The sequence below is a fragment of the Gopherus flavomarginatus genome, chromosome 2 (assembly GCF_025201925.1).
Source record: "Gopherus flavomarginatus isolate rGopFla2 chromosome 2, rGopFla2.mat.asm, whole genome shotgun sequence".
NCBI classification, from domain to species: domain Eukaryota; kingdom Metazoa; phylum Chordata; order Testudines; family Testudinidae; genus Gopherus; species Gopherus flavomarginatus.
Window position 1 is genome coordinate 168,418,032 of NC_066618.1, and position 12,154 is coordinate 168,430,185.

The window sequence follows — 12,154 nt, forward strand, 5'->3', positions numbered from 1 at the left end:
TAATGCTGCTTTCCTTGTGGTTTTGGGCAAAAAAGGTATGATAAGTATATAGTTCCAGATTTTAAACTTTGTTTAGTACAGTTAAGATTTAGAAATTCACTTAATATGAAATTATATTAGATCATCTGAAAGCCAAGACATTTAGTGTTGTGGATGTAGGGGGAAAAAGGTAGCTAAGCAGACTGCATTTAGTGTTCACCAGTCCAGGATATCCCTAAAGCCATGGACTCTATAGCATCTTCATATTCAAACCACAAGGGGATTGTTTGCAATCAAGTGGTGTGGTCAACGAGTTTAGTGTGGATGCTCCCTAGCACAGATTTTCAAACAAGTTCATATATTTTTGCATTGGTAGAGAGACTAGGTGGTCCCCAAGGATCACAACTCTCAGGCCGGTGACATAACCACTACCCAATACTCCTCTCTGGTTGTTCACATTCTTATTTCAGGGTAAATCTGCACATGAACGTGACGGAGAAGGTGGTGATAGAAAAGGAGAGAGACATGGTCCACAAATCATGAGAAACTAATTCAATTGCTATCACAAATACAGATAACATACAGTTGAAATAATAGTTTGTGATCCCACAGCCAATCCAGAGACCTCACAGAAAATAGCTTGAGATCTAGTGACAGGTAGGAAATAAGCCAATGTTCCCATTGTAAGATTTTATAACTGCCCTTGAAATTTAAAGCAGACAATAATACTGCAGCAGCAGCCAATATTCTACTACATTAACATTTTAACTAATTTAAAAGTCCAAAGGCAGCTTAATAACTGCAGTATGTCTTCAGTCTGGATTACAGCAGCAATATCTGGTTTGGTTTAATTTCCTATTCCTATGTGTTTAAGCAAAAGTTTTATGTATGTGCTAAATGGTAATATATTTACCTGATCTGAATTAGTGACATCAGCACTAACTTCTTAATTAAACATCTCTAGTCTGTGTGTGATAGTAACCTAAGTGACTGTATATTAAAAAAAGGAAATGACATTTACTTTTCTTATCTTCTGTTTTCCAGCATATGGTTCTTGTGTACAGCATTCTATTGTTACAAATTCTCTAGATGATGCTCAAGAAAAAACAGAATCCAGTTCACTCTCTTGGGTGTTTTGGCTCTGCAAGGATAATTGGATTAAACTATGTTAAAAACTTATTTTCAGTTTGCAGAGCGAGCAGTTCAGGAAAAAAAATCTCCTTAGTTATCAATTAAGCATGTTTGATATGGAAATAATTGAGAATCAATAAATATAGAGCGCATCACCTTTGAGGCCGGTTTTCAGGATAGAGCCAGGCTGGAAGAAAAATACATCAAAATATTTCATGGCTGACTAACTGCTAGAGCTCTGTGACATTTTTTGGATGACTAGTTTATTTGCCAAAAACTGCAATTTGGTCGACCTGAAATATTTGTGAAATAGATGCAAATTCACCAAATAGTTTCAACTATTTTTTCCTCAGATAGATTCTAAGGGGATTTTGGCACTGTTCACATAATGGAGGGAAGAGGGAGTGGCCTCCTTATAACTTTTAGACAAGTGATTAGGGTACTCACCCAGGATTTGGGAGACCTATGTTTAATTCTCACCTCTTCCTGCTGTGAAGAAGTGATTTGAACTTGAGTCTCCCATTTAAAAGTGTGCTAACACCGGACTATAGGACACTGATGTGCATAGTCTGGTGAGAGCTTCTCTCAATCTTCCATGCTGTACAACTCCCTCTTCCCTCCATTGCCACTCCCTCTTCCCTCCATTATGTGAACAGTGCCAAAATCCCCTTGGAATCTAGCTGAGGAAAAAATGGTTGAAACTATTTGGTGAATTTGCATCTATTTCACAAATAGCTTCAGGTTGATCAAATTGCAGTTTTTGGCAAATAAACTAGTCATCCAAAAAATGTCACAGAGCTCTAGCAGTTAGTCAGCCATGAAATATTTTGATGTATTTTTCTTCCAGCCTGGCTCTATCCTGAAAACCGGCCTCAAAGGTGATGCACTCTATATTTATTGATTCTCAATTATTTCCATATCAAACATGCTTAATTGATAACTAAGGAGATTTTTTTTCCTGAACTGCTCGCTCTGCAAACTGAAAATAAGTTTTTAACATTGTCATAAACAGATAGTTAAGGGTTAGTAGAACAGGAGTACTTCATGTCTCTTTTGCCTGTAAAGGGTTAACAAGTTCAGTAAGCCTGGCTGTCACCTGACCAGAGGACCAATCAGGGGACAGGATACTTTCAAATCTTGAGGGAGGGAAGTTTTTGTGTGTGCTGTTAGTTTTTGGTTGTTGTTCACTCTGGGGGCTCAGAGGGACCAGATGTGCAACCAGGTTTCTCTCCAATCTCTCTGATACAGGCTCTTATAAGTTCAGAATAGTGAGTATTAGGTAGATAAAGCGAGTTAGGCTTATGTTTGTTTTCTTTATTTGCAAATGTGTATTTGGCTGGAAGGAGTTCAAATTTGTATTTTGCTGAAAGGATTTTAATTTGTACTTGTATACTTAGGCTGGGAGGGTATTCCCAGTGTCTTATAGCTGAAAGACCCTGTAACATATTCCAATTTAAATTTACAAAGATAATTTTTACTGTTTTTTTTTTCTTTAATTAAAAGCTTTTCTTGTTTAAGAACCTGATTTTTTTTTATTCTGGTGTGAGATCCCAGGGGACTGAGTCTGGATCCACCAGGGAATTGTTGGGGAGAAAGGAGGGAAGGGGGGAGAGAAAGGTTAATTTCTCTCTGTGTTAGGATTACTTTCTCTCTCAGGGAGAGTCTGGGAGGGGGATTGAGAAGGACGGGGGAAGGTGAATTTTCCTCTCTGTTTAAGATTCAAGGAGTTTGAATCACAGTGATCTTCCAGGGTAACCCAGGGAGGGGAAGTCTGGGAGAGGCAACAGTGAGGGAAAGGGTTTACTTTCCTTGTGTTAAGATCCAGAGGGTCTGGCTCTTGGGGGTCCCCGGGCAAGGTTTTGGGGGGACCAGAGTGTACCAGGCACTGGAATTCCTGGTTGGTGGCAGCGCTACAGGTTCTAAGCTGGTAATTAAGCTTAGAGGAATTCATGCTGGTACCCCATCCTTTGGACGCTAAGGTTCAGAGTGGGGAATTATACCATGACAAACATAGTTTAATCCAATTATCCTTGCAGAGCCAAAACACCCAAGAGAGTGAACTGGATTCTGTTTTTTCTTGAGCATCATCAGCAGACTTGTTTACTGTGTTTCAATGAGTTTTACTTTTCAAATCTATTATTGGCACTGAAGGCTTAACCAAACTGAGTTCTTTCTTCCCTGTTCTTCAGAACCAGTACTAAAGGTTCTGCAGGTCATATTTGGCCTTCAGTGTCACTCATGTAAGCTGACTGCCAATAATAGGTTTGCACAGGTGTAACTGATTGAAACACAGTAAACAGCTCCATCAAAGATGCATAAGGAGGAATAAAATCTAGATTAAACTGCTTTAACAGCAGCAGACCCGATAGTTAAGAATATGCCATATTTATATAGTCCTAGTTAACAGAACATATATTGTACAAGAGTTTCTGAGTGAAAAATACAGTGATTGCTTTAAAAAACCAATGAAAACAAAGTTCCACTATAATATCTGGGACAGCTCACCAGTGCTAGTGGAAGAGAGAGAGAGAGAGAGAGCACTTGATATGTGGTGTTGGTATTTTTTTTTATTGAATCCTCTACTTATTGACTATAATGATATCATAAAAAACAATGGGAAATAATAATTTCCCAAAACAGATGCCAATAATAGGTTTGCACAGGAACAGACTATCAACTGAATGAAGAAAACAGAGAAAGCATTAGAAAAACCACAGTTTCCCAGTCACTCACCAAGCCCAGAGTAAGGGTGTTATTCGGTGTTCCCCATGCAATAGACAAACCCTCAAAACATTTTGAAGTATTGTTCACTAAAGATTTTTTAAATAGTGCTTTGCAAATAGAACTGCGTAAAAGATTCGCTACTCTGACTGCCTACTTTTTCCCTCAGTGCTCTCAGCACACTGTAGGGAATCAGACACTGCAGCCACACCATCTCAGATGCACTCTCTTTCTTTATTCTCCTCTTAGAACCCCTCTCTAGCTGGACTACCGTTAGAAGCTTGGGCAAGACAGCCCACTAAATCTAAAGCCATGAACATGTCATGGAGACTGGTGTGTTGAATTTGCAGTCTTTCAAACATTTACATTGTTCTTAGGGATTTTCCAGCTGAAGCGAGTCTCAGATTCTTTCAACCATAACTGCGTGCTAATTATGACTTTTGTCTGGGATTCAGTTTCTTTAACAGGTTCTGTTAGATGACTTTGCCTTTCACAGAGCAGTGTTAGTATATGGAACAACTTAAGAATTCTTTGACAGATGGGTATTTAGGGATATACGGTCTCGGAATATCTCATAAAGACATGCTACCCAGGAGAACCTCCGTGCTTTACAGACATATCTTGCTGCCTCTATTAGCAAGGGTACAATGTGGGGAAGGTAGGGGACCCCACTTGGCCCCTGAGTGGACCTATATATTTGGCCTAGCTGCCTCACCGTCATGGGTGTTGTGAGCCCATGCACTTGCTTGACCCCCGTCTACTCCCCACACCTTTGCATTCCTTCTGATGCCCATGGGAACTGGGCAGCCCCATCCTCTAGGGAGAAGCAAAGCATGAGGCACCAGAAAACCCCAGTCCCTGGGAGGGTTGGAGGATTGAATCCAAGCTTATGATGTTTCCTAGAGAAATGAAGATGCAGGAAAAGGAGGAGGTGGTCTGGGGCTCCCAAAACTGCCTGGCCCCTGGCAGGTATGGTGCTCTTCAGCCTGACCACCTCTTTGGGTAAGAGCTTGGGATTGAGGGTGGATGTAGAGGGGGTAGAGGGAGGATAGCTCAGAGCTGAGTGAAGGGCAATACTGGGGGAAGAACACTTTAATTTTCAGTGACTTATTGATTTTGCCCCATGTTGAGAAACCTAGAGCCTGATTTCTTGAGTACTTAGCATCTTGTAGGTACACACATCATTGCAGATACCGACTAACACGGCTGCTACTCTGAAACCTGTCATATTCCATTGAGGCGAATGAGTAAGTAGTAGTATCCTCAGTTTACTGGTGAGAAAACTGAAACAGAGAGATAGTGACTTGTCTGATGTCAGACATTGAATCAGTGGTAGAGCTAAAATTAGAACTCTGGACATCTTGACTCCCAAGACAGCGCACATTTCTCCAGATTACACTGACTTACTGCTAGAAGGGCTGAGTATCCATTCACAGGTCTCATTCACTTCAGCTGCCATTGCAAGGGCTCACAGTTTCTAAAATTTAGGGCCCAAGGATCTCAAGTTGGGCACCCTGAAAATGAGGAACATGCAATTCGTGTTGAAAACTTTGGTGACTTGTTCAGCATCACAGAGGAACTGTGTGATACAGGGAGGAATAGAAATGCATTATCTTCAGTGGCATTCACCTGCCTTAACCACAAGATCATCCCTGCTGTTGCTGCAGTCTCTTTCTTTATAAAACTACCTCAATTTCTAGCATGAATAAGGAATTGATCCTAAAGATAACAGCTTCATTCACTGCACAAACTTGATTCATTTCCTAAGCACTGAATGAGGGAAGGATCCTGTGGAAAAAGTCATTTGTGATGATGTATCATGAGGCGTATGCAGAAAGAGGCCAACATAAGATTTCACAGACAACCTTAAATCCTTCATTTCCTAAATTTTGAGTGCTTAGTTTTACAATTTGAATAATTTTATTTTAACATAATTTTTGTTTGTAATCTCTTAGGGTTCTTTTTTTGTAAAAGAAAAAAAGTCAAAACCAAATTGGATTATGTGCAACACTAATACACCCCTCCTTACAATCAATATGCATCAGGAACCCTAAAGGGTTTGAACCCTAAATCTGAACACTGCAGCATAAGCCTCTGCTTGAGCTAAAGGACTAACTTTATGTAACTGAGCTCAAACACAGGATTTATAGGAGTCCAGTAAAAGGCAGCTCTTTGACCCCAGGACTACCCTGATGCCAAATTTCAAAATTGTCTTTAAAGTTATGGATCTGTAAGAGCTTTTCCAAATAAGTTTCAAAGTTTTTTTTTAATGGAAAGTGTTAGACAATATAAATCTATAAGTTGATGCCATTCGCCCTACAGTTGAAATTCATGCATGTAAATGGAGAACATGTAAAGAAAGTTGATGCAGAGTTAAGGCTGAAACTCAGTTTCCATTATAATTCTGACATTAGCCCCCTCTCTCAAATCACACACACACGAAAAGGAATCTTTGCTTCCATATTAGTATATGAGCTCTAATTTTGAGGTTGAATTTTTCCACGAGATCTGAAATAAATTAATCAAGGAAGGGGCTCATAACTCATGGCATATTAATAATATAGCTTTTATGAGAGGTTAAAGAGTTTTCTAACTCATTTTGCCACTATGTAGTATGAAAACAGAAAGGAGAGACTTCAGCATTTTCTTCAATTTGGACTGGTGTAACTGAGAATATAATTTTGCTCACACTAAATCTGTTTGCCATTGCAATACATATGAATAGGCTTCGGAGGATTAGATTTTTTGTGGTAAATGTCGGTAAATGTCAATTTCACTGTAAATCTTCTCCCACTAAAAAAATACATTTTTTTCCCCTATCAGTGATAATCGAAAATTACCAGATAGGCAAAGTAAGAAAAATGCTGCTTGAGAATTTATTAGATTTGGATTTAAGGATATTTACTTGGTATATATTTATAGGTGTGTGGTTAATAGTTTGTGTTGTAATGACTATAAAGCTTTGTCTACTGTCATTAAATAATTATTGTCTTACTTCCCCTGTTGTCTGATTTACTCCATAACTTCCCCTACTATGGAAATTTACATCAATAAAAAATAAAAAGCTTAAAATCCGCAATGTTGCATAACTGTGAAAATTTAAATCAATAAACAAAAAAGCTTAAAAATAAACATCGTTTTTATCTGTTGAAATTATTTAAAAAAAAATTCTCCCAAGTCTACATATAAAGCGACCCTTTGACTGTAGCAATGCATACCTATAAGAATTGATTACAGATTACTCTGCTGATTGGTGTACAGTATAGTGTTAAATTGGCAGATTATCTTGGCTAGACATATCATATCTCTCCTTGAGCCTCACTACATTTCTGTTTTTAGTGCACTGCTTCATACAATGGACAGGATTTGCCTCCCTGTATCAAATGTGTACAGGGAGGCAAAGAAAAAGATTTTATGTTCTTGACAGTTGCTTGTTGACAGCTCAGCTTTTTTCCCTTCAAGGTGACTATACATAAAGCCTTCGTGGGAGAGACAAAAAGTTGCACAATACCACCAGCTGATACAGTTAAATTGCCCTTTCTAGGTAGTTACATATTGATTTGCTCCGATAGGTTTCACACTCATTTTATCACTAGATTGGCAGTTACTAGGAAACCACAATACAGTCAAAATGCTTCCCGCTTTCAGCATCTCTACGATGCTGTAATCAATGTGATTAAATATAATGCAATGTGGAAAGCATCTCAGGAAATGCCTTTTGCCCCCCTTTTTTATACATGGCATATGAGTGCCCGATAAGAGGCAAATGATACATCTGCAAATTTCCGCAGTCTAACTCTCATTTCCAGTGGCTTAAACTTGCAGGAATAAGTGATAAAGCTGGGGCATTTTTATGGAAAGAAAATCTGGTCTACAACAGAGTGTGACCCATATAAGGCCTCTGGTGAGTGTAATTATTTAGGAGAAAATCCACATTTTTTGAGTGGAAAGGGGGAAACTTTTCTGGGATTTATTGATTTGTTTTCTTTAAAGGTGGCTGGCTATAGCTGCCCAGGGACTTGGGCTATTAGAATAAGCCCAGGGGAGATGGAATGGTGGGCAGAGGACAGGAGGGACATCAAAGTTGCATGATAAATTTGTTTGTTACACGTGCAGTTTATCTCATGTACGTGGATAAAGATAGTGATATCAGTCTTGCAAAATTCTTAAGAAAACTTACCAGATCAGACACACATCTTCCTTCCCCACACCACCCAGATATCTATACAACTGTGCATACAGACACATATCCCTGGGTTTCTCTCATACACATACACATTTACATTATTATCATTTCTTATTTCTATTGCAGTAGTACCCAGGAGCCCCAGCCATGGGTCAGGAACTCATTGTGCTAGGTGCAGTACAAACAAGTAAGAAAAAATTGGTATCTGCCTGGGTCTTATAATTTAAGTAAAATATCCCAGTCTTGCTTTGGAATATGAAAGTGTTTGAGAAGGAGGCTGGGTTGAGCAACAATTGAGTTGTCTTCTGCTTTTCTTTTCTTTTGCTGTACATTTGTTTAATTACATTTTTTCTTCTATAATATTTTTGGGGTTTCTTTTGTTTCCCATGTGTGGTTTAGTGGACTTTGCTTCCAATCTTGCAAACACATAGGTATCTCTCTAACTTACATACTTATCACCCCAACACTGCAGTAATTGAACATCTCCTGCTATTTAATGTATTTATCCTCACAATACCCTGATGATGTAGGGAAGCACTATTAACCCCATTGTACAGATGGGGAACTGAGTCACAGAGAGTCTAAACTACTTATCCAAGGTCACCTGGAAAGTCTGTGGCAGAGCAGGAAATTGAACTCAAGTCTCCCTAATTCTAGCCTGGTTCCCTAGCCAATGGACATGTTCATCTTTATGCATGTGAATAGTCTCATTGAGGCAATGAGATTACTCATGAGTATGGAGTTAAGAACCTGCATAAATACGTGAATGGTAGGGACTAAATCACTTCAACCATTTTCAGGTTTTTTGAAATGTAGATAAATTTACTTTTGCAAAACAATAATAATAATAAATGTTTATTTGGTTTGTTTTTAACATCCTTATCAAGGGATTGCAATTTTCATAAAATGTTCTATTTTTTTTTTAAATCAACCAGCTCTTATCTGGTTTTTAGTTTTCAACTCCTGGCCCTTCTGGCAGTCAGAGAAAGCCACCACTTTTGAATGAAAGCCCTAAGATTTGGAGCACAGCTGTGGTTTTAAAGACCTTGCTTCCAGAAAATGTTTCAATGAAGTATTGTCTGTAGAAAACCCAGCTCGCTGTCAATAAATAAATACATATGTTCTAAGATTCTTGAGCAATCATGATTCTCAAATGAGCAAACCTGTTCATGGTTTCTTGAGTTTAGCTAATAAAGTATTTGAGGAGGAGAATGTTGCAAACTAACATTCCTTTGTTCATGGTCTACCTTTTTCCTTATCAGTTGTTAAGGTAAATATTTCCAAATTCCAGTGTAGCACCATTTGGGAGGTAATTACCAGCAGGCTATTGATCTGGCTAGTTATGGTGAGGCTAACTGCTCACTTAAGAACAGAACATGTTGAAAAAGAAAATAAAAAATTCAAATACTTTTGAAGACATATTTGTACTGCAGCTTTTTAAATAGCACTATGTTTTAATTTTTATTTTTTATGAAAAACAGTGACAATTTTCATTTTCATCCTTTTCCCTGTGCCTATTCCCCTGCTTTTTCCTCACTTTTTTTCTTCCACCCATGCCTTTTATTTCTTTTTCCTGTTTTGCCACTGCATGCAATATAGCATGAATTATACTTTGCTTGTTTGGCCATTCTGGAACTTGTGAAAGGTTGCACAGTTGTAAAAGGAAAACCGCAGAAACGAAACAAAACAAAACATACAAGCACTAAACATACATAAAACATACAAACACCAAAAAAAAATGCTCTATTGTATTCAGTTGCAGGTGGGGGAAAAATGGAGGATGGCAATGGAAGAGGACTAGGGGGACTATTATGGAGCAGGTCCTCAAGAAACAATTCTGAAGCACTTAGCGGAGAGGAAAGTGATCAGGAACAGTCAGCATGGATTCATCAAGGGCAAGTCATGCCTGACTAACCTAATTGCCTTCCATGAAGAGATAACTGGGTCTGTGGATGAGGGGAAAGCAGTGGATGTGTTATTCCTTGACTTTAGCAAAGCTTTTGATATGGTCTCCCACAGTATTCTTGCCAGCAAGTTAAAAGCGTATGGGCTGGATGATTGACTATAAGGTGGATAGAAAGCTGGCTAGATCGTCAGGCTCAACGGGTAGTGATCAATGGCTCCATGTCTAGTTGGCAGCCAGTTTCAAGTGGAGTGCCCCAAGGGTTGGTCCTGGGGCTGGTTTTGTTCAATATCTTCATTAATGATCTGGAGGATGGCGTGGATTGCCCCCTCAGCAAGTTTGCAGATGACACTAAACTTGGAGGATTGGTAGATATGCTGGAGGATAGGGATAGGATACAGAGGGACCTAGACAAATTAGAGGACTGGGCCAAAAGAAACCTGATGAGGTTCAACAAGGACAATGCAGAGTCCTGCACTTAGGACGGAAGAATCCCATTCACTGTTACAGACTAGGGATCTAATGGCTAGGCAGCAGTTCTGCAGAAAAGGACCTAGGGGTTACAGTGGACGAGAAGCTGGATATGAGTCAACAGTGTGCCCTTGTTGCCAAGAAGGCTAACAGCATTTAGCCTTGCCAGCCTAGCCATTGGGGCATTGCCAGCAGATCGAGGGATGTGATCATTCCCCTCTATTCGACATTGGTGAGGCCTCATCTGGAGTACTGTGTCCAGTTTTGGGCCCCACACTACAAGAAGGATGTGGAAAAATTGGAAAGTCCAGCAGTGGGCAACAAAAATGATTAGGGGGCTGGAGCACATGACTTATGAGAGGCTGAGGGAACTGGGATTGTTTAGTCTGCAGAAGAGAAGAATGAGGGGGGATTTGATAGCTGCTTTCAACTACCTGAAAGGGGGTTCCAAAGAGAATGGATCTAGACTATTCTCAGTGGTACCTGATGACAGAACAAGGAGTAATGGTCTCAAGTTGCAGTGGGGGAGGTTTAGGTTGGCTATTAGGAAAAACTTTTTCACTCAGAGAGCGGTGAAGCACTGGAATGGGTTACCTGGGGAGGTGGTGGAATCTCCTTCCTTAGAGGTTTTTAAAGTCAGGCTTGACAAAGCCCTGGTTGGGATGATTTAGTTGGGAATTGGTCCTGCTTTGAGCAGGGGGTTGGACTAGATGACCTCCTGAGGTCCCTTCCCACCCTGATATTCTATGATTAACTTTTTTCATTTCTGGTTTAATTTAAAAAGCCCTGAATTATTTCCTTAGAATTATGAATTTTTATTTATTTTTAATTTTATTTTATTTTTTTTTTTTAGGAAAAAAGGCTATTTTTCAATTAAAAAAACATTGTTTAAAAACTTTTTGACAACTTCTGTGTAAAAAGATGCCATTGGATTATAGTGCACGTTAGGTTAAACATGTTAGGAACTTTCACCAGGAAGTCTTCATGAGATTGAATTGTGTTTTTAAATCTTTAAACATTTTCTAAACTATAAGCTTGATAAGTGTGATTACGTTGGTGTTGGCTCAACTGAATAGTGGCCTGGAAGTCTGGCCCATTGGTAACCAATATCAGGGGAAGAAATAGGCAGCTTCTAGGCAACTTATATCTGTGCGCAGATATAAGTTCCCTAGAACTCATTTGTCAGCTTTGTGAACCGTCTGGGGTCTTTTAAATGCAAAGCTTACTTTGCCCACATACTGAGAGTATCTGAACCTGTGTACTCCTCCAGCAAGAAAAACTGATTACACATCCAGCCACGTTTGCTGCAGTGCAGGGTTTTCCCATCATCCTGTGACAACCCCAGTATCCTTCCATTTTGTGAATACTTGATAGTCCTTTAGGGGATGGTGTCATGTGAACCACATGAAGCATACAGGTCCAGTACAGAAATGACAAGCTGTAGCAAGTCCTCATTGTTTGCGGCTTTAGAAAGGATGCTGCTGGAGTCGACGTCTCTTCTGTTTCACCAGAACAAAACTCTTGAAAGGTTGTATTTCTATTTTAAAGGACCTGTGAAATGGACAAAACTTTCTGGGTGAATTGTAATCATATCTGGGTCAATATACTGTGTTAGAATATATTTACAGCCTGGTTGTTAAAACTGCATTCCTAACTTGCACGTGCAGTTGCCACATCTGTGCTTGTAAATCAGAAAACTGCACACACGCAAGGCCAGCACAGCAAACAGGCCAATCATCTGCACAATCACTGGATTTTAGTTT

General features: G+C 39.4%; 1 pseudogene; it reads right to left on the bottom strand.

Annotated features, from left to right (window-relative positions):
• The window catches only part of LOC127044684 (cadherin-9-like), a 70,027-nt pseudogene extending 58,181 nt beyond the window's left edge, over positions 1 to 11,846 (bottom strand).
• Positions 11,847 to 12,154: the final 308 nt, after the last annotated feature.